Raw genomic sequence first — 23,607 nt, 5'->3', positions numbered from 1 at the left:
CCGGCATGACATGCTCAATGGTTTCCTCCTGTGCTGTACATAGTATGCACCCAAACAGCTGTAGCGATTGTTAGGCATTGCAACCTGCAGGATCACTGTCACCGTGACAATCAAAGTTAGATTTACTAACTTAGTAATTCTATCCAAAACATCTCTGATCCAGGTACAGCTCAAATATGCTGGCTTCAGAGGTTCTGGCAATTTTTTGATGATTCTGGCATCTACCAACTAATGCATCATGTCGTGACATCAAGAGGGTCCTGTTCAGATGAATTTGTGAAAACATACTGACATTGTTCAGAACGAAATGGGACACTGGGAGGCAAAGCCTTACATTAAGAATAAAATGGTTTCTCAGACTTATGCTGTGGTAGAATATCATTGCCAGCTATTGTTTTCATTGTGCTGAGATCATTGCAACTAATGTAAGTAAATTCAACAAATTCTTGCACATGAGCACCAGATAAAGGTGTTTGGATTTGCCTGTGTTCTGTACACCCAACTTCAATACAACAATTAACACACTCAAAAATGCAACACAAAATACTTCATTCCATTCGGGAAGAACATTGGAAACTGTTTAGAAAATAGGCAAAGATATCCATCACAGTTAGCAAAGCCAGTGCTTAGGAAGAAACACAGCAGAGAAAGGCCTTCTTTCTGTGTTGTAGTTGTTCCAGATTGAGTTTTTTTTAAATAAATCAGATGGAACTCTAAACAAGATATTGATGGAAAACATACACAGCAGAATGAAGAAAGAACCTCTCCCTCTCTCAGGCCAAAACAGTACTCAGGCAATTCATATTGATTGTGAAATGCAAGTACAGATCAGAGCCCAGTAGGAGTCACTCATACATTGGGAGGAGCAACGGAAGTGAAATTGCCATTTCCTAACTGGACTGGACGAGTTGACAAAACAATAAAGACATTGTCTAAAGTGCCTGGTGTTTGAATGAACCCGCAATTAAACAACCGACTGTACTTTGAGGTAATATTTTTACCGTACTGTTGGTTGTTATTCCAATAGAATGTAACGGTTTCATTAAATTATTTTACGGTACTAGCTCAATTTAAAGCTCATTAAAAATTTTAAATTCTAGTTTAGAGCTATTCATTTTGCTAATTTCAACCTTTATAATCAGGGATATGCAGACACTGAAATGAACTTTTTCTCATCACTATCACAAGAAAGCAGTAATATGTAAAATTCTAACAATATTGGGATGGAATAAACTAATTTTCATACTTGGCCTCCAATTGGCGTTCACTGATGATTTCAAAATTTTCAGTCACATAACAAAGCAACTTCTTTTTGTTATCAGATCACAAGAATTTAAAATAGTTTGTTGTAAGTATTGTATAATAATCTAAATCAAATTTTAACACAATGGGATTGTAAGCAAATGTTTAGAACACAGCTAACAAAGTACATATTACAGAGGGACTAGATTACTTCCCAAAAGCTTTTGACTTCTGAGCAAATGTTTTTCATTTGCAAGTGTCACATTATGATTCCAAAATTGAATTTGGCCGGGGGGGGGGGAGGGATGGGGGGAGTTGCAGAGTAAAAAGCAGAGTTTGCTTTTTGCTACCTACTTTAACATATTTAGTAACATTATAAAATCTTTCAATCTCAGCACAGTAAGTCCATACAGCTCAGTCAAGCATAAAGAAATTCAACAATTTTTATTCCATTTATTGAGGATACATGTGACAAGAATGTAATTCCCAATTACTGCGTGAACAGTATATTAACTTCTAATTAAATTGTAGACAAGAATGTGACAATGCCAACATTTTATAACACCAATAATGAAAAATTACCTTATATAATTTTTTCTTTACTATGATACAATCACTTCCCAGTGTAGCAACTGGGGCTTTGACATACCATATACAGCAATATCAGGAAAATTGGCACCAAAACAATGCCCGAGATATTTTCAGCTTTTATGTTGGCTCCACCTACCCTAAATTATTTCCTTCTGACTGGCTATTGAAGTCTCAATGCTACGCTGAAAAAAAACCATCCACTAGCTTACTCACCAACTGAAGCTGTTAGCTCGCCACGTGAAGGCGTTTCATATTAAAAGTTCCATTCAACTCCCTCTCTTCTTACTCTCAGGCCTAAGCTGTTGCAGTTACGGTGGACATATTACTTCATTTCACACTAAAAAAAACTGCAGAATTATTACAAATTTACATACAAAGAAAATGTTGCTGATGCTACACTGGTTGTCAACATGAACGACTTGATGTAGCAGCCCTACAAAACGCACTAAAATGCTTAAAGAAAATCCAAATCAATACCATGAACAGCCAAACTGCCAACCCATTAGAAATACTTTAATTGATTCAAAAAATATATGCAAGTGCTCTACAGTAAAGAAGGCAAAGAGTATTGTTTAAGAAAGACTGCAGCCGATGTCATGAACAACACATTTAAAAGATTCAAGCTGCAAAGTTAATCCATAGACAACATGCAGTACAAGTCAAAAACAAAAAAGATGAACAACAAAGCTTATTTTTGTGACTGGTAAATCGACATACTTCTGGACCATAAAATGCCTCAGATACAATTATCCACCCAATTTCAGGCAACCATTTTGCTCATATCTATCACCTATAAGGTATGTATGCAGACATTCAAGCTACTATAAAATGGCGTTATGAATAGAATTCCCAATATTGTATCTCCTGATAAAGAAACACTAAATTTTCAAAGTACAGTTTGCTACAGCCAGCAAAATAAAAATCAATGCTGCTAATTTTCACATGCCAAAACCACATCCGATGGCTATACATTTAAGCTCATCTGTCAACATTATGTAGATGCTCAGAAACTAGAAAAATACAGAAGCACATCCAGGTGTGCAAAACATGTCCTCAAGGAAGTAAAGATAAAGCAACATTTTTAAGTCTATACCTTTAATCATTTTCGCCAGAAAACACCATAGGAAAACTGCCAAGATGCACCACCCCTCCTGCAACTTTCTTTGAACACCCTTTGAGAAAAATACCACACATCTTTGCATTAAGGAACACAGCATAAATTCATGTTGCAGTCACCTACATTTCTCGAAACTATACCACGTTTAACTTTCATTTAAGCTAAACAGCTGGTATAAAATGTTAATTAAACTGTGATTCATTGCAAGGTATCTCAGTCATACAACTTCAACTTTGAGGTGCACAATACCATTGGTTGATATCCAATGTTTCCAATCAGAATTGTCACAATTTTAGATCGGACAAAAAAATGATACCAGCTTAAAAAAAATGTATTTCCAATTCACCCGCGGTAGTTTTTATAAAAAAAAACAGACCCTTGCCTTTTAAGTGTGCAGGCTATCCTGTTTTAGGATTGCTAAACCTGTGGTCCATAAATATCTACCAGGCTTCCTCAAATGACAAGTGTTATTCTCAATTGCTTGAAGAAACACTTGAATTATCAATGCTGTATGCTTAGCACTAATGTGAAACAATATAATTTTACTCATTAAAATCTAGTCATGTTTAAAGTTCCCCAACCAAGTGACAATCTTGTACTTTTATTAATGTACTTTTGTTCAACGTCCTTAACAATTCTCTATGCTAATCATTATTTTGACTTTTAAATATAGGAAAATCATTTGGAAAATCATTGTTTTCGGGCATAAACTATTTGTGAAGTTTGCTGATAGATTTGAAAGCTCAAAGTAATGTTAGGCCAAAAGCAGCAGGTGAAAATTACCTGTATAGAAGGCAAAGCCTGCAAAAGTGAAGATCTACAGGTCATTTTAGTATCTTTCCATGGACAAAGACTCAAGCAGTTGTACACCCCAGTTCCTGCTGAAGACTGATTCCCAGCTTCTACTCTTCATCTCCCCCTATGGACTATAATTCAATGACCTGAGCATGCTCAATGCAGACGCCTGACTGCAGATTCAGCCATTTCATAACATGACTCTTTGCAAACAAAATTATCTGCCATTTTGAGGCTGTAAGAGACACCACTCTTGGGGTTAAGCTCTAGACAAATCTCTTGAAATTTCATTAAAATGTTTAACTAAATTAAGATACATTTAATACATGAAACAATATTCTATGTCTCATAACCATGAAAGTTGGATCATGCAGATAAAAATACATCTTCCTCTGGCAGGTCTAAACTGTTTGCAATATACCAAATTTCAGATACAAATAGTGGACAATTCTGCAGGTAGAAACAGCAGCCAAATCTTGGAAGTGTACAATTTCATCGATGAATGCTTAATCCAGGATCTGTAGGACTATTAATGTAAACAAACTCAGTATAAAAATAAATACTGTCCCAACATTTAAAAATCAGCTGTAGATTAAGCTTGGATGCAATTGAAACAGCCAAATTAGGGATCCGATTTGACCAACCAGTCTTTATTAGCTTCAAAACCAGATATTCCAATTAATGAAAAGGGGTTGCTGAGTGATTTGAAAAAATTTCACATCTCCAAATAATTTTTGTTACAATACTATATACAACTCATTGTAATTCAATAAAGCTGCTTGCAAAAAGCCTAAAATTCAATCCCTAGTGAAGAATTTTGTGGTTTACTGACAGTAAAGTCAAGCAATCTTAAAATGTAACATTGAACACCAAGACTGCAGACGCATGCAAAATCATAGTACACGTAGCTTTGAACCAAAATATACGTATAATAATTCTGAAACTGTCACCTCAGCTTAATTACAAAACTACTGTCATACAGGTAGAAATCTTTTAACTAGGGTAATATTGTACTTCTTTACCTCAATGTCAGATAAAGCACACTAATAAAAAGTCTTCATTTCTTTTGAAGTAATCACGTACAATAGAAAAAATCTAACACTCGAGGGTGGGGTACCAACAAACCACATTGAAATGCAATAACCTCAATATTAACCATGCTAAAAATCCTTCAAAACAGAATCAGAATACTAAAAAGAGGTTACACAAAATTTGGGTTCATAAGTGTCAAACACAACAAAAAGTAGAACAAACAACTTATAATGAGTGAGATAAAAACTTAGCTGAAGGAACTCAAATTGATTGCCAAGCAGGATTTCATCTGCAACTAAACTTATTTAAACAAAATCGATCCAAAATAGCAGGAGAACATATGTTACTCTGAAGCATTGCTTCACACAATCCAATATATGTTGTGTAATATTTTCTGAAAAGTCTTACATTATGAAGGCTGATCATTGCAGCTGATGTTGGAAGGTCACTTTTCCATATAAGCCAAGGGGTAGAATCCTTTAAAGCTTCTGCCATTTTATTATTATGGACACCCCTAATTCCACAAGTCTTATTTTACATACTTCCAGCTAACTCTGGATATATGAACAAAAATTATTCAATTTTTGATGCGTTTAGGATGAGCAAATCTTATTTTTCCTCTCATGCATTTATCAGTCAGGCTCCAGGTACTGATATAATTGGGGTGTGCTTCTCTCCCTGTTACAGCTTGTGGCAGCCAAGTCAACAGTTGTGTATGACAATTGCCTTTAGCACATGTGGACAAAGGAGGACAAAATAATTCAGCCAGGGTTCTCAGCTTCTTCTGTGGATGTCCATAAGTCTGGAATGTGGTTCAATTTTGATGTTCCCACTGTTAGGACTCAGTGTAAAGGACATGCTGAAGGCTGACCACATTGATCACAGAAAAGTCAGTGCCCTTTGCAAATGAGAGAAAAGTTTTTTTGAACTGTTGAAATTGGAGTGAATGGTGACAGTCTAACAAATGTGATTTTAGCACTAAAATGATATGGGAATTAACAGTCCACTGATAAGCATATTATTAATTGAAAGACTGTTCCACTGTAGCCACTTTTCGTTAATAAAAACTACCTGCGGGAAAGGTAAATCAATTGAAAGAGAATCTTTTACAAACTGGAATTGTAATTGGAAGTAGAAAAGGTTTAGGGTTGTGAAAGGCAGTATTAATAGTGCATTTCCACTATTTTTTGAAAAGGGGCAGTTGGTATGGTATATTTATATCAATATCTGAATTGAGACAGCCATATATATTTCACCATTTAAAGATGCAGCATAAAAAAACAAAAACACTGATCTGCTCTAGTTATATCGAAATCCAGGTCCCAGACTTCTCCAGTCTGCCATTCAATGTGCAGCAGAGAAAAGATCTGAATTCATATTTTAAATATTCAATTGAAACACAACACAAATACCTTAATTTCAAAAACATGGTTCAATTAGTTGATAAAATTGTTACTTTCTCCCATGTTCACTGCAGGCAAATTCTCAAATTATGCAAATTGACTTAACCCTCTGTCTCCTAACTGTATCCCCTATGGCTTCCCCAAGTTTTAAAATGTCATTACAGGTCAATATTACTAGAGTCTCATGAGGCTTAATTGCAATAATTAGCAATAAACAAATGAGATTAGAAACCTTCAAAAACACACACACAAACACCAAGGAAGTCATCTACAGCCATTTAGGGAATAGAATAAATAACTACTAGAGAGAATAGCTGAGGGAAATTTGGTATTATCTTACATTCAAACACAAATGTATTCAATATCGAAGTACAGTATTCATGCAAGCATGGATTGCATGCATTTCAGTTTGCATATGTACATTAAAACAAAGGAGAAAGGAATAAGGCTCGCCATTTTAGGATACCAAGACACCATAATGCATCATGTTGCAAGCACTGAAGACTAGACATTACTGTTACATCATGATTATAACAATTTCATGATCAGTTATTGAAAAAACTGAAGCAGTTTAAAATCAATACATTGTTTTCCTTTGGTGAGAAGCTCTCCCTGCTTAGATATTTTTTGTTAACACCTCATTGTTTGCAGTGCAGTACAATCAAATAAGGAACATGTCAATTTATGAAATTATTTTGACAATGCATCAATCCTCATAAAACCACATTAAAAGAAAGCAACAATAAATTACCAGATTTTGCTCATTTGCTCCACATTTACATCAATTCATTGCCATTTAGAATTACAGTCCTAAGTAGACAGTCAAATGTTAAATGGTGGTATCTACAATGCAAAATGTGCTGTCCTATGTCTGTAGATGCAGACATGTACAAAAATCCATAGACAAAGATAAAAATTGCTTCCTGATCAGAGAGTGCCAGTAGGCTACTGTAATATGAAGAAAAACACAAACCAATCAGCTGGCGCAGCACACCACCAATATCCAAGGCCTTTCCTTTCATAATATTACTAGTGTTTACCTCAGATTCAAAGAATTGTGAGCAAATGCTACAGCTTCCCAACAGGGTTCAATTCACTGAAGTGAGCATGCTCAATGAAGACGAGTTACAGTATTGTATTTAAAAATCCAACCACTTATGGATACTAGTTGCACGCAGACTCAAGGTCAATAATTTTCAATTGAATTAGTTGCGACAGTGAATTGGGGATTCAATTCATTTTGCACAAGTTGCAGCTTCATTAAACCATAATTTAAGTAGTTTGCAGAATTATTAAAATTGGGTACATAATTACATACAAGAATCAGTGAAATAGTACTCTCTATATTCGAGAAAACTTGAGTGACTATTCAAATTATCCTAGTTGGTATCCTGAGCATATCTTTGCACAAACAATACTTATTACTTCCTTCTTACTGTGCTGCACTGACATCAAGGAAACAGTTTGCATTTTGGATAATGGCCACAATTCCAAGTTCACGTTGGGTTGCATCAACAAGAATGAAAATATGCAAAATCCTAGAAGTCAGTATTGTGTATCCCAATACAGAACTGAATGCATTTATTTCAAAATGTCTGTATAAATATCCCATTCTCTGTGTGGGGTTTTTATAACATGCAAATATATAAAAATGGAAACACTATGGCATCCAGCAATTTATACAAAACCTAAATCAAGGACGATTCATGCACCAGAATCCGCATGATTCATAAATCAACAATAATTTCAAAATAATTTTCAATCATAATACAATGGATCGAGTATAAAATCATAGATTACAACATCTAACAATGGTTCAAGTAAATTAAAACATGCTGATGCAAAATTTCATTTTATTTTCATTAAAATTGTAATTTATTACACTGTTGCATCTGAAGAGTGGCAATACAACACAATTTACATGTTTGGTACAGCATTTAACACATTCCTCAGAGATTGGGGAGGGGTTTCTGCTATAATTTTACATGTTTACTTCAAGAATATAAGTGGCAATCTACAGAACAAATCAAAATGACAACCTTTTTAACCCAATAACCAATCTTATAATTATGACCACAGGAAAATGACTTATACAAATTTGTGTCAAAAGGGTTTGGACCACAGTTTGACATCACTACCAAATATAGTGTACAACTCTATGTTGTATAATAGTTTAACAGCTCAGTTTAATAAATTTTATATTATGTCAAGAATGAAGACAAAAATAGCATTTTTATTTATTATTACTCATCTAGCACTGCATTCCACAATTCTACTTAGTGAGCTTAAAACTGCAATTAAAAGTTAGGATTGCAATCATAAAAAAATTGGCTTCTTTATACTCAAATCCCTTGGCAACACTAACATTTTGAACAATCACTGAAGCATGCCTGCAATACATCCAAAGCTAATACAAAATTTGAATGAATTATAAGCAATATCTTCAAACAAGTGTTCCATACAATGCATCTTTCGGTTCTGAAACAAATATGGTGGAATTTTGTCAGATATCGAGGCTTTGGCTCATTTGCATCATGATATTTGACTCAAGGTAACATTAAGATGTGGCATGCACAGTGGCACAGTGGTTAGCACTGCTACCTCACAGCACCAGGGACCCGGCTTGGGTCACTGTGCGGAGTTTGCACATTCTCCCCGTGTTTCCGTGGGTTTCCTCCGAGTGCTCCGGTTTCCTCCCACATTCTGAAAGACGTGTTGGTTCGGTGCATTGACTCAAACAGGTGCTGGACTATGGTGACTAGGGGAATTTCACGGTAACTTCATTGCAATGTTAATGTAAGCCTTACTTGTGACTAATAAATAAACTTTTTACATTTGAAGGCAACTACCAGGTACTTTTTAGCTGGGTGACACCGTCAATACTAATTTATTTTTTTTCTAGGTGCTCAGTGGGCATAATGATTCTTCTGAGCTATTATCATCTGATGTACAAAATTTTATATGGATCATATAGTCATAGAGTCATAGAAGCTTACAGCATGGAAACAGGCCCTTCGGCCCATGCCGCCCTTTTGTTTTAAACCCCTAAGCTAATCCCAATTGCCCGCATATGGCCCATATCTCTCTATACCCATCTTATCCATGTAACTATCCAAGTGCTTTTTAAAAGACAAAATTGGACCCGCCTCTACGACTACCTCTGGCAGCTTATTCCAGACACTGTGTGAAAGAATTTTGTATCTCTCCCCTCTCACCTTAAACCTATGTCCTCCAGTTTTAGACTCCCGTACCTTTGGGAAAAGATATTGACTATCTACCTGATTTGTGCCCCTCATTATTTTATAGACCTCTATAAGATCACCCCTCAGCCTCTTACGCTCCAGAGAAAAAAGTCTGTGTATCCAGCCTCTCCTTATAACTCAATCCATCAAGTCCCGGTAGCATCCTAGTAAATCTTTGCTGCACTCTTTCTAGTTTAATAATATCCTTTCTATAATAGGGTGACCAGAATTGCACACAGTATTTCAAGTGTGGCCTTACCAATGTCTTGTACAACTTCAACAAGACGTCCCAACTCCTGTATTCAATGTTCTGACCAATGAAACCAAGCATGCCGAATGCCTTCTTCACCACTCTGTCCACCTGTGACTCCACTTTCAGGGACCTATGAACATGTACCCCTAGATCTCTTTGCTCTATAACTCTCCCCAATGCCCGACCATTAACTGAGTAAGTCCTGGAATATGGTCTGGAATTCAAGAGTGCCCTTGCCAAGAGCAATGGAAAAAAGAAATCAGCATGATGTACTTACTTTTCAGTCCATTCTGTTTCTCTCCTGCATTTCTATATGTTCCCCATATTTCAAGGTGTTAGAGAAACAAAACAATGCTGGTCCCATATAACAACCAGTTTCGTTTTCACATTGCCTTAATTTAAAGTTTTAAAATTTATTTATTCGTGTCACAAGTAGGCTTACATTAACACTGCAATGAAGTTACTGTGAAGTCACCACACTTCCGCGCCTGTTCAGCTTCACTGAGGGAGAATTTAGCATGGCCAATGCACCTAACCAGCACATTTTTCGGACTGTGGGAGGAAACTGGAGCACCTGGAGAAAACCCACACAGACACTGGGAGAACATGCAGACTCTACACAGACAGTGAACCAAACCGGGAATCGAACCCGGGTCTTGGCGCTGTGAGGCAACAGTGCTAACTGCTGTGCCACCATACAGGGAAGGGAGTGCTGCTTACAACCAACGTTCCCTTTAAGCTGCATGTATGTCAGGCCACAATAATCTTAAAGGGACTCTGCAGTGTTGGTTTCATTCCTGTCAAGGACTGCTCTCAAAATTCCACTAAGGTTAACCATTATTCCTATTGCAAAATGCCCACCAGTCTGCACATATGGAATTTGAGAGATAGTAGAACGTGTTTTTTTCATATTTTTTGTACAATGCTACACCAAAATAGTGTAAACGCAAGTTACTATCCAGAAACTATAATTTCCTGATGTTATAATCACCAGTGCTGTTAAGGTAATCTACATTTTTAAAAAATTAGGTAGTGAATTAGGGAGAGGATGGCACTACAATTAGTGGAACGTAAAGTGCGAAACAAATCTTTATTGGCAAATTTAAAGTGGAATATGGCAACTGAGTGTAGTTTCGCCCTGCCCTCATTGCACCCAAGAAGAAATTTACGCTACGGCTACTGCTGCTTAGCCTGGAATAGCTTACCAGTAATTGGTAAATATTTGTCATGTTTTAATAGAACAGCTGTAGCTCCAAAATACATGGATTTCAACTCAAAGATATTAATCTTGTGTAAGTCATCCCTACTTCTTGCCTAAAAAGTCTATAAAAACTTTACTTTAAATGTGTATATACTGTAAATAAGAAAAATAAGTTGAACATACGCTTACCTGAGAAAATATCTGATACGGTTATAGACTGCTGTATGCAAGGAAAAGGGGGTTTCAAAAGGTATCACCATCAAGATATTCAATCACAATTATTCAACTTGTCATCCATTCCTGCTTCATTTAGAGACTAAATATAAAATCTAGAGCATAAAGTGGACTTTCACAAGATTTTTAAGATATGCACACCTTTGCAGGAGATGGTGTTATGATACCATGTGTCCACTGAATTTTACAGTACATTTTTAAATTTAACCAGGGCACTTTTATACTTTGCAGGCATTGCAACTACATACAAAAGTAAAAACACACACCAGATTATAAAAGGTAAATGGAACCTCTTAAACCTGAGCCAAATTTGACTTTGATATTTTCTTCAACGTCGACTTTAAACTGTCACATAGTCAATTCCGATCCAAAAATCTAATTTCCCATTGACAATACAGCAGAAGGAAAATACACAAGCTCAATCATTCCAAGCACAAATTAATACCTGCTCAAATAACACCTGTCCTTTATGGGACAATTACTATACTATAGGTGCAAATCAATTTAAAGTGCTAACAGGTATTTCAATCACAAGTTAATGACAAAAAATATTTTTGTTGAATTTCCCTAGTGAGAGCCAAAAGTTACCTCGGTGCACTTGTACAAGGTAAACACATTTTTCAGTTCAAAGTTTAAATATTGTATTTTGGTTCGTACAAAGCCAGCAACAGTAAATAAAATCTGCAGAAACCAAGCCACTGCATTCTGAAACAAATTCTTGCTAGTACCATCAACCCGAGATTCCCAATAAGTTCAGCACCACTTTTGCTGCCATAATCAAAGTGCACACCAGGTTCTGTTGCCTGCAAGCTTGAGTTATGAAGCTACATTGCATAATCGGACACACAAATGCAAAGAATTGTTATGCTAATACCTAGGCCCTACTAATGTCAATTAAAAAGTTAGTTTTGGTAAAGCCAATCCCACCTTTCACCTTCAAAATTGCATGTTGACTGATTAATGGTAGAGATTAAAAGCTCAAAGTATAAGCTTTCTGTAGGTTTTTATCTAATTGCATATGCATAGCTGTAAAAATCTCAAAGAGAGGAAATTATGGGCCGCAATTAAGAGAGTTTTAAAACAGCCCTCAACAAGAAGAGGACTAACTGTGCTGGAGGTACAGCCTCCACTTGTGTGTTCTGACTTTATATATCAGTTTAGATTTAGTAAGCATGCTTATAACTTGCACAATTATGTCAGCAATTCCTGGAACTGGCTGCCATTTAAATGACTAAACAGTGGAAGGGGAGGAGAAAGGGAAAAAATGTTCATCTTAAGTGGAAGAAACAGGCTCAAGTTGCATTGTGCCTTCTGTTCCAATCTGAAGCAGGACACCAATTGGTCAACAAGTAAAAACAATTTGACTTAAAATGATTCACTGAACCTTGGGATGATTCCAATATAAAATTCACTGTTTTCTTTTCCTTCCCCATTTGCTACAGGTTTATGGAATACTGAAAGGCTAGTTGTAGGAAATCTACCAATGACATACAGCTAGCAACAGTTCAAAATATCTCCTGAAATCAAATTTAACTGTATATTAAACCTTAAATTTTAAAAATAGGCAATGTAATGCATCCCTGAATCAAACTTGGGTGAATCACTTTGCTTGAAGAATGTAGTTTGTTACCAAAAAAAAACAAATTTTGTTTTGAGTAACACAAACATCTTATTCCTTGGTCATTCCAAAAAAATAAAATGTTTGCAAAATGATATTCTCATACAAAATATCCTTACAATATACCATATTCAATATCTAGTGATCCTCCCTTTGACATTCAAATGCCCAGCACCAGATTATTCTGTCATCGGTCCAAAGCAGTCATGACTTGGACTGAAAACCATAATGCCACTAAAAGCAGGCCTTGTCCAGCATACAACTCTTCATGCAATTTCTTATGCTCCGTAAGAAAGCATTGCATTGTGTAAATGTTTTTCTTCAGTCCAGTAGCCTTGTACCTCAAACGGGATAGATTATCACCCAGAATCACCAATATTGTTGAATCTACACCTGCAGTAGTAACAAAGCAAGCATGATTTCATCTGCAACAATATTTCAGATATCGCATGTTTATAATCCCAATTTCTAATGTATTAGCTGAACAAATGTTTTCAACCTAATACTGAGGCATCCGAAACCATAATAATCCCATGCTGTGTCTAGAGCTTCAATACCAATAAACGTAAGTAAGGTTGATAAACCTAAGAATCTATACATCAATTGTCCGCTGAATCTCCCAAAGCTTCTATACAATAGAACGATTTTGAACCAATTCCACCACCATAAGAATACATGAGTGCTGTTCAAGACTTCAGCAGCCTCATAGGATCATCTTCAATATTCTGAGCATGCTCAGTTGAGGCACTTTGTCTGCAAAGTCAGCCATTTCATGGTTTTAACTGCTGGGACAGATAGGCTGCCCTGCCATTTGGAAACTAAACCAGATGTAGTATTGTAGGGTTTCACTACTGTATAACAATACTACACAACAACTGTTTACCTTAGTTCAAAAAAAATACTGCAATGAAATGATGAAAATAAAATCTATAAAAATTGAAACTTAAGTATATTCTTTCCAGCTAGAAATAGAATCATAGAATCCCTACAGTGCAGGAAGCTGCCATTTGGCCCATCGAGCCTGCACCAACCCTCCGACAGGGCATCTTACCCAGGCACAACCCTTGCCTGATCCCTGTAACTCCAGGCACCCGAAGGAAACCCACAGTCACCCAAGGGCGGAATTGAACCCGGGTCCCTGGTGTGTGAGCAGTGCTAACCACTGCGCCATCCTTAGAAGAACAAAACTAGCAGATTGTGACATTTGCTGCATTCGACTGCAATGTAAATTAAGCTGGACACAAATTCACAGAATGCTTTACCCTCACTCGCTTGGCATTTCCCACAGTTAAGTGAAGCACACAGATGTCTACACTCAGGAGTTACTGGATGTCAAAAGGCTATTTTCTGAGTGAAGCGGATAGAGATTCTGTAATAGATAGTAGTTTTTGTCAGTGTTTCCTAAGCAATGCACATGAGAAATCAAAAACATCTTAAATAAGAACCATTTTTGGAATTTCTTCTCTCCTTCCCACTTAACATTGATGACCTGATAAAGAAAACAAGGAATAACATTTAGCGGTATGTTCTACATTTTGGCACAAATATTATTTTGCATTTTAAGAAATAACTTTACTTAATCTGTCTTATTCATAGGGGACTTTGTTCATCCTATTTCATTTCAAATTTCCATTAGTTTATATTAGTAAAACTGCTATTTGTTGAAGAATGTCAGATTACATCACTTTGTAGTAACAGCACAACAAGCACCAAGTCCTGTTGTCTCCATTTTACTAATAATTTGCATTCCCTGTTTCCACCAACTTCTTAACAGTTTTGAATTACAAACATCATAAACTCATGCCTTTAGATTGACACTGCTCCACCTCATACGAGAAGCTGAATATGTCAATCGGCATGTGGCACTTCAAAGGCACAGTGATAGCCAAGGGAATTCAAAGGTGGAGAAGATAGGAAATGTCAAGTTACTTCAACAACAAATCAACCATCGACCAGAAAAAGAGAGCAAGGTTTCCAATCTGCAGTGGGTTTATAATGTGCCAACTTAATTGTACCTTGTAGCAAAAACATTAAAATTGGAAATACACACCAACCCAGATTTTGTTGTGACAGGGCATCTAATACCATCTGCTGTTTGTTGGACTTGCCTGTTTAAGATTTTTTTTCTTTTTTGGCGTGGCAAGTTGTTGAGAGTGCAAGCTGATAATTACAATTTGAGGGAAAACAGGCATCTGGGGCCTGAGTGTAGCAAGCAACTGGTTATCTTCTTAACCAATCAGATTGAAGGACTGTGAAATTAATAACATTTGGACAGAAGTATAAGTTAAGAATGAATCAATTTCATGTCAAATCTGTACGGATAAACTAATCTATTCAAGAGAAAAAAGCCAGAAAAGTTACAAAAGTTTTGATTTTAAATTTGGCATTTTAAAAAATCCCAAACAAGTAATGTATGAGACTCCACATTTGCAATAGTTAATTTTCAGTACCAGAGATGGCACCTGCAGTAATTTGCACTCACCACATCATTAAAAGGGCATTTAGACTATGATAAAACTTAACTCTCTGGAACAAGATTCATTCATATTTACTGCACTGATACAACAGATTCAGGCCAGTCAATGCATTTCACAGGTGAGCAAGATGGCCATTTTCATGAAACTAAGAGCAAGCAGCACAACTAGGACAGCAACCTTTGACTACTGGCATGTAATGATACATCTGCTCCTCACTTAAGTTGCTGTACCATTTGTCCATAAATAATTGCCAGTCATTAGTTTCTCCATTATTTTGAGAGCATAATCTGGGTCATTAATATATCTAAAAAAGGTAGGTTATAATTTCAGGTGGAGACTATTTGTTAGAACTGGAAAACTGTTGTTTCACCTTGATACAGTTCTGCAAAATGAAGTGGACAACGGATGGATAACAAGTAAACGTGAAGAGCTAAGTGCAGAGTTCTTTCACAGAGGAGTTGCAAACTTTGTTGTAATGCACTTCTTATGAAAGTTTACAACTGAACAGGACCCCCTCTTCTCTTCTTAGATGACGGACCTGCTGTCTTTCAAAAATCTGGGGTTTCTATTTTAAACTTCCAGCATTTAAAAAAAACACTGTTCTACTTTATAACTTTTACACTTCAGTTTTTGTTTAAAATAGAGACATCATCCCACAAAATATTAAAATTATAAACCAATGAACATTTCAAATTAATGTTCGCTGGTTTTGCATGGAAATTGAGTTTTAAAATATTTTTCCCTAAGTTGTGTGGAAAAATGCATGTTGTGAAGAGATTTGCTGGAAAATTATACTGAGACTAAACTAAATCATATTTTTTGGAAAAAGAAAATCAGAACATATACACTCAACATGAAACAGCTCTTTCCAGGTCAGGTTTTTCATAGAACATAGAAAGCCACAGCACAAACAGGCCCTTCGGCCCACAAGTTGCGCTGATCATATCCCTACCTCTAGGCCTATCTATAGCCCTCAATCCTATTAAATCCCATGTACTCATCCAGAAGTCTCTTAAAAGACCCCAACGAGTTTGCCTCCACCACCACCGACGTCAGCCGATTCCACTCACCCACCACCCTCTGAGTGAAAAACTTACCCCTGACATCTCCTCTGTACCTCCCCCCCCAGCACCTTAAACCTGTGTCCTCTCGTAGCAACCATTTCAGCCCTTGGAAATAGCCTCTGAGAGTCTACCCTATCCAGACCTCTCAACATCTTGTAAACCTCTATCAGGTCACCTCTCATCCTTCGTCTCTCCAGGGAGAAGAGACCAAGCTCCCTCAACCTATCCTCATAAGGCATGCCCCCCAATCCAGGCAACATCCTTGTAAATCTCCTCTGCACCCTTTCAATGGCTTCAACATCTTTCCTGTAATGAGGTGACCAGAACTGCGCGCAGTACTCCAAGTGGGGTCTAACCAGGGTCCTATAAAGCTGCAGCATTATCTCCCGACTCCTAAACTCAATCCCTCGATTCCTTACTACTTGAGTCACTAACTAGCTTTGATGATTAAAATGTTTAACTTTAAATAACAAGAGTATTACTTCATGGATTTAGTTCCCTAATTCACCCTTTTAGAGGTCACTCCTTTACACGCCAAGACTAGTGCTTACATTCCTTACCTTTGCGTGTTATATTTTGATTATAATTGAAATATCAGGGTGCACTACTGTTGTCTACTGTTGTCACTCTGACACCATATGGCTAGTACATTAATGTATGTCAGAAGTTTCATTCAATCAAGATCTATGATTCCACACTTTGAAAGGTTAAAATGAGATATCAATTGCTGAAGATAAACGTAAATTGCAAAATAGCCCAATAATTTGAAGGGGAGACGGAGGTATTTGATTTTTGCAAAACTGTGTGAAATTAAGACTGCAAAAGATACTTATGTCAAAGTGCTAGTGGTGAGGTCCTGCAATTGACTCAAGTTGGAAAAGATTTGAACTTTATTTGAAATTGTATTTTGGCAGCCCTCTACAATTCTGATGGTAACATCATTACAGATCATTTGACGAACATATTTCTATTACCATTTTCAAAGGTAAAACAAACCAAACTCAACTCAATAGAGTTAAGTCAAAATTTTTAGAATGTTGAAGGACTAATTGCCATGAACATTACAGAGAAACAATTTATTTTTAAGAATTTTGTTAATTTTTTCCAAAACGACTTTAAAATAGCTTTTTTTGGCAACTGGAAATTTCATAAACGAAGAGAAAGTTTATTGCCAGTAAAAGAAATCTCTTGCTCATCCATGAATTTGTCCCACTTGCAAATCTTATTTAACTGTTTAAAGCAAAGGCACCACCATGTTAGCAAATTATCAAGCTTTTTCAAAAAATACAAATTATTCCATCATTTTTTTATTTAAAGACTTAAAAAAAACTGTTTTTCCTTTTTGCAGTCACAGGATATTTCATACAGCTGGGCTTTTCATTTTGCATGTTACAGCAGCCATTTTCAAAGATAGCATGGAGAGCCTGAATCTAAATCCAAAATGGCTACTATCTACAATTTGCAATGTAGGATACAACATACACTTCGTTTCAAAAGGAGATAGAAACCTAGAAACCCTGGATCAATGGCATACTTCAATTATTAATCTGAATAAAAGGCTGAAATTAATTCAGCAATTTATTTGCCATTCTCAAGAGGACACTATAGTTTATATTTTTAACAGCAACTGAACAAAAGGTAAGTACACTTTGAATCTAAATTTCATGGTAGAAATATTGGAACCAGTTGACTGCCTGATTTGAATGCAATACCAGAACTAAAACTCCTTTCGCCCTCCAACTTCACAACACAGACAGGATGAGCCTAATGATCTCCTTCAATCTCTTTAAATCTCTCTAGGTTTCTATGGAACTTAAGTTCTTATGCAATTTATTCGTACATCGCACAGACATCTTTTCCTGTTTTGTTTATTGAGAGCACAATGAGATGAGCAAAAGATTATGGATGAAATTTTTAAACTTACTCATGTCAAGTTGTTTATAATTACAAACTGAAAAAAACCTATTTAACATCTTAGCCACTTTCAAAAACCACTGGAATTACTTAGAGACTGAGATTCTAGTGGGAAAGGGGCATTAACACCTTCAACATCCCAAGCTAGTGTGAGGAAAATTTGAAGAATGATAATCCTTGTATGGTACTAAATTTTGGGCAGCCAGCTAATGTCTGTTCATTAGGGTTTTTGTGGAACGATGTCAGGTGCTCCTGTTCACTTCAATTCTAATCCAATTAAATATAACTTTTGTTAAAATAAATTTGTCAAAGTCTCATCAAAAACTATTTTAATATTGTTAATTTTCATATAATCCCCTCCTTGTTTGGTAACTCAATTTTTATCAAGGTTTTCCAAGACATAGAAAAGTATATATGCACATTTATTTGGATATTTCCAAGAAACAAGCTTTAATAACAGCCCAAAATGTTAATCTTCAGTCAAACTTTGATGTTAAAAATCTAATTTTTGTTCCAAATCTTGACCTTTTCAATGGTTTAAAGATATTCTTTAGCATTTAGAAAATAACACAATGCCTATCAGAATTCAGTAAAGACAGAATAGTTTGATTTATCATGGAAAAAATATCTTGCCAGTTGAAGCCTTTAAAATCTACCACTTTTCTATGACATCCTAAATATCAAATGATATATTTTTCTCTCCGCAATGCAAACATCCAAGGCAAGTGACCACAAATATAATGCAACACATCACCAAAATCATTTTCTTTAATTATGATAGAGTGCAAAGTCACAACAACAAATCCTTATTTGGCTGGCAGTCTGCTATGATGGAAGAGCAAACCTAATGGGAAATCAGAAGAGACTTTTTTTCATTTATAGATCATTTTCTTTGTGCAAGATTTTCAATAATAGTTCTGGCAGAAAGAAACAAAAATATAATCCTGACACTCTACAATATGCTTTAAGAATAAAATTGTGTCAAAATATTTGGTACAAGATGTCCTTATTCATGATTTAAATGAATGATCGTAATGTAAACCGAATTACCAGCACACACTTATCCAAAAAGTAAAATCAATATCAGTGGCAAAATCACTTGGCATGCTTTGCCGAGACCTGATCAAGCTGTAGTATAAATTACAAGAAGACTATATCCACTGGTTCACCCACAGTATGCAAATTACCTGAACTAAATTAGAATAACGAGTTTACATAGAAATGTGACCACAGAACTACAACGTTTTAATGTTCAAGTTTCAACATGGCCTGGCACAAAAACATCTTCTGGAACAATGACACTAATGCTCTAATTTTGTCTACCCATAAAGCAGTATCCACATGTGCAACTCATTTAATTATGCTGCCTTTGATTTGCCAATATTGAGAAACTGGTCATTACATTAGGATGTGGAGATGCCGGCGTTGGACTGGGGTGAACACAGTAAGAATTTTAACAACACCACATTTCCACTCCATCTGACGAAGGAGCAGCGCTCCGAAAGCTAATGGTGTTTGCTACCAAATAAACCTGTTGGACTTTAACCTGTTGTTAAAACTCTTACTGTATTACATTAGGAGCCAGCAATGGCACAGTGCCTAACGCTCTTGATTGATTCAGAAGGTCGTGGATTGAAGGAGCACTCCACAAATTTGAGCATAGAATTTAGTCTGACACTTCACTGCAGTACTGAGTGAGTACTGTATTGTTGGAGATGCCATCTATAGGATGACACATTAAATTGAGGCCCTGTCTCATCCCTCAGGTTTGTTTTGAATTTATTCATGGGTTGTGAGCATCACTGGCAAGACTAGCAATTATTAGCCATCCCTAATTGCCTTTAAGATGGTGACAGCAAGAAGAGTCCTCCCGATCCCTGGCCAAAATTCATCTCTCAGTCAACATCTTAAATATGTTTCCAAATGTTGTTGTCGAAATAACAAAGGGGTTATCAACACTAACCATTCTTGAAAAATAAATCAGAGAGAAACATTCAGTGATGGCACATGTCCAGTTAAAAGTGGAAATCAGGAAATTGCTGTTCAAAGTGCCCATACTCCTCCAAAAGCTTTATTCTGGTTATCTGGCTGAGATACCCAATATTCAAACAATTGAAGGACATGAAATGAGATTAAATGTGTGCTGCATACTCACTAAACAGATCAGAAAATAGTTGGGGCTTTTCCATTTTAGTTTAGGTAATTTTTTTAGAGCGTGCTCAACCTTAATCACTGCCAAAAACCTCTCTCTTACAAATTTAGAATCGAATTCCTTCAGAGATCTTTAAAAAATAAATCTTTGTTTACTATTTGTCTTTTAAAAATCTCTCTCAATCCCATCTTTCTTCTCACAAGTTTGCTATCTGCAAATGATCTGCCATTCAGTTAACCAATCTCGTATCTTGGTCCAGACTCGGCCTGCCTCAGAATGAATTTTTGGATCTAACTGGTTAAGGAGATGTATTTTCTTGTCCTGTCCACACGTGCGTTCGAGCCCCTGAAGAGGGTGCCATGTTATTTTGAATTTCTAACAATTGTAAGTTCCAGTGCAAAAGGCCATGGAAAGTCTGTGGGCAAATGCAAATATAATAAATGTAGAATAAATGGTTGGCTACTGACTGCAAAGTCCTAGCCATAAACTAGACATTTATTTAGCATTTCTGTTTGTCAGACTTTGATTCCCATATTCATATCACAACTGGCATTTCGGGACATGCAATAGTGGTGATGAAAGGCATTCTTATGCATGTACATTCTTTCTTTACAATCTTGGACAAATATAGAAAAGAGAATGTTTTCATGTGAAGTAATGTCAGAATTCAAAATTAACTGATTACTCGTACAAATTTATGTTACACTTTCCCCCCTTCAAAACACCGTCCTCAAAATTTGACTATAATGTGTATAATATTCATCAATCTTAAAAATGCTGCAAAATATCATTAGAATTTATGTAAATGCCATTGGAAAGAACCGAATGTGCTGCTCCTAATAAATACCAAGACATTATGTTCATTATTATAAGCAATAATCAAAAGAAATTGACAACTCATACAAAAAAAATGATATGTTAGGATTGTTCTCCAGGTGAGAACTCAACACCAACAGAAATCCAATTAACTTCAGCTTGCAGAGACTCTTGGGTACTCACCCACTGTGCCCTGAACAGCAGGATCTTTGTTTGGGGTTTTGGGAGAAGAGGGGTGGGGGGGGGGGGGGGGGGGGGATGCTGTGTTGTGTTCTAAATATTTATTACAGATTTCACTATATTCAAAAACTCAATCATGAAAGTCCATTTAAGTCCCTTCAAGTCCTTAATCCCTTATAGAAACAAACATTTGTACTATAAACCCTACATTAAAGACAACTAATCATTTAATAACCTCTGATCCGTTAGTCAGACTGTGAACTTACAACCCACACCAGGTTGTGAAAAAACAGTCAAACATTAATAATGCTATTACCATAGCATGGAGGGTTATGCCAACAAACAACTATTAACACTATTGGAACACTGCTCTCAGACACAGGCAGGCTGGGTTTTTATTTTTTTCAAGACCTAGGGATATCAAAAACTTGACAACTGTACATTTATTTGCCCTTCAAGAGCATTTACACCTACTCTAAAAATTCCTAACAGTGGAGGATAAGGTCTTTGGTCCAGCAAAATGGGGTCCGTTTGAATAGCCCTGCTGAGTTCTAGTTTCCCACAGATGTGGGAGTCATCCTCCTCCCCCGATCTGCATAACCCACTTCAGCAAAAAATGATTTCTGCAGGTATGAGGATGGGAATTTTGGATGTTTTGGAAATACTACAGACTTTCCTTGACTCCTCTAAAGTCCAGACCATAATCTTTTAAACTCAATATTGAGAAGCTGGATGTTCTCATCCACTGAAACTAAGAAGCTAGGTCCAGTCGGACTTAGATAAATAAAACAAAGACAATTGATGATTAAATTTGCATTCATGCTGCTGAAATGCATAAATGCAGGAAAAACACAATCCCACTTATCACTTATAGCAAGACAGCCACTGGATATGCTGCCACATTGAAAATCCATTAAGTAAAAACACAAATAAATCACCCAGTGTGCCTCGCTCTCACTAAACTCAGTATGGTTTTTCCACAGTATGTTATGCTTTCACCTATTAGAATTTCCCTCTCACCCCAGTTTCCTCAAAGCTTAACTCTACATCCAGTTCTATTTATTTTGGCGGTTCTCTTATTTCTTCAAATTTGGCCCTTTTACAGCCCCTAATTTCTGGGTTGTTGACTATTCTAAATTATGTTAAAATTAATTGCTCTGTGATCACTGTCTCCCAAGAATGCAATGATTTTCATTTTCTGTATGCTGCCGAAATAAACCTTCTCCTGTGGCATTTCTGAAGACTGGGTCAAGAACAGCCATGATTCTAAACCACTTGGGTTTTCCCAATTTCTATTAGGCCTATTGGGATTATCCATGATTGCAGCTCAGGAAGAGTGGGGACAGAAGCAGGGAATTGCATTTTTTTTTAAATATAAAGAAAAGCTCAATTTTCTCCACCCATAAACTAACTATGGCCAAGAGCAGGAAGCCGTCTCCTAATGGTTGGCTTATAGCACTGTGAAGCCCATATTGGCAGATGTACAAACAGAACTCAATTACAAATTTTCCATTCACCACATACCTATGAAATCCACTCCTACACTCCACATTTCTCATAGCATCATAAAAGACTAGTAAATTTACAGATTGACAATTTTATGACATCACTTGTTACACTATAGTCATCTCACCTCTGCAGTGTCTTTTGTCAAGGCGCCACAAATCCTGTTGAGATTAGAGTGTAAATTACATCAGGAGCCAATTGCAGTAGTTCCATCATATTTTAAAACAAGCCACTGTACTTCAACGGTTCTACCTGAAAACCCATTAGTTGGAAACTTAAGAAATCTGATCTCCCAAAAGTGGAAAATTGAGGCATTCGACACAAAGTAAAACTTGTCTGCTCATCTGGGTCACCACAACCCTTGCAGTTATGAATCTCACTGCTAACAAATTAATGATCACAAACGATTTAATACTGCCTGGCCACAAGAGATCCAAATAACAAAACAAGCCTTCTTTGCCTCTCACTTTTTCAGCCACAAGGATGTATTATCTGAGTCTTTGTCATCACGTCGGCACAATTGATCCTACCATGTTTCATAACCATTTAGATCTTTAGAGAATAAGTAATTACTATGGTATGAAGACAAAGGAGCAGATTTAAAACTGGATACCATCACATCGATTGAATACTGAAACAAGGCCAAGGTTTCATATATTGAAGCTTTTCATTTCTCAAAATGTTGGATTTTTGAAGTCATCAAACATTTTACAGTTGCCAATGCCACAGTACTATCAGTAGGAAAAACTGTGAGGTGAATAGCAGAAGAC

At 36.4% G+C, this 23,607-nt stretch overlaps 1 protein-coding gene across 8 annotated transcripts in view; it reads right to left on the bottom strand.

Annotated features, from left to right (window-relative positions):
• The window catches only part of LOC144502549 (histone-lysine N-methyltransferase EHMT1-like), a 163,713-nt gene that overhangs the window by 121,394 nt on the left and 18,712 nt on the right, over window positions 1-23,607 (bottom strand). The gene's annotated exons all lie outside the window — the stretch shown is intronic.

The sequence above is a fragment of the Mustelus asterias genome, chromosome 13, assembly GCF_964213995.1.
Source record: "Mustelus asterias chromosome 13, sMusAst1.hap1.1, whole genome shotgun sequence".
Taxonomy (NCBI): domain Eukaryota; kingdom Metazoa; phylum Chordata; class Chondrichthyes; order Carcharhiniformes; family Triakidae; genus Mustelus; species Mustelus asterias.
This window is presented reverse-complemented; position numbering and strand designations above follow the sequence as displayed.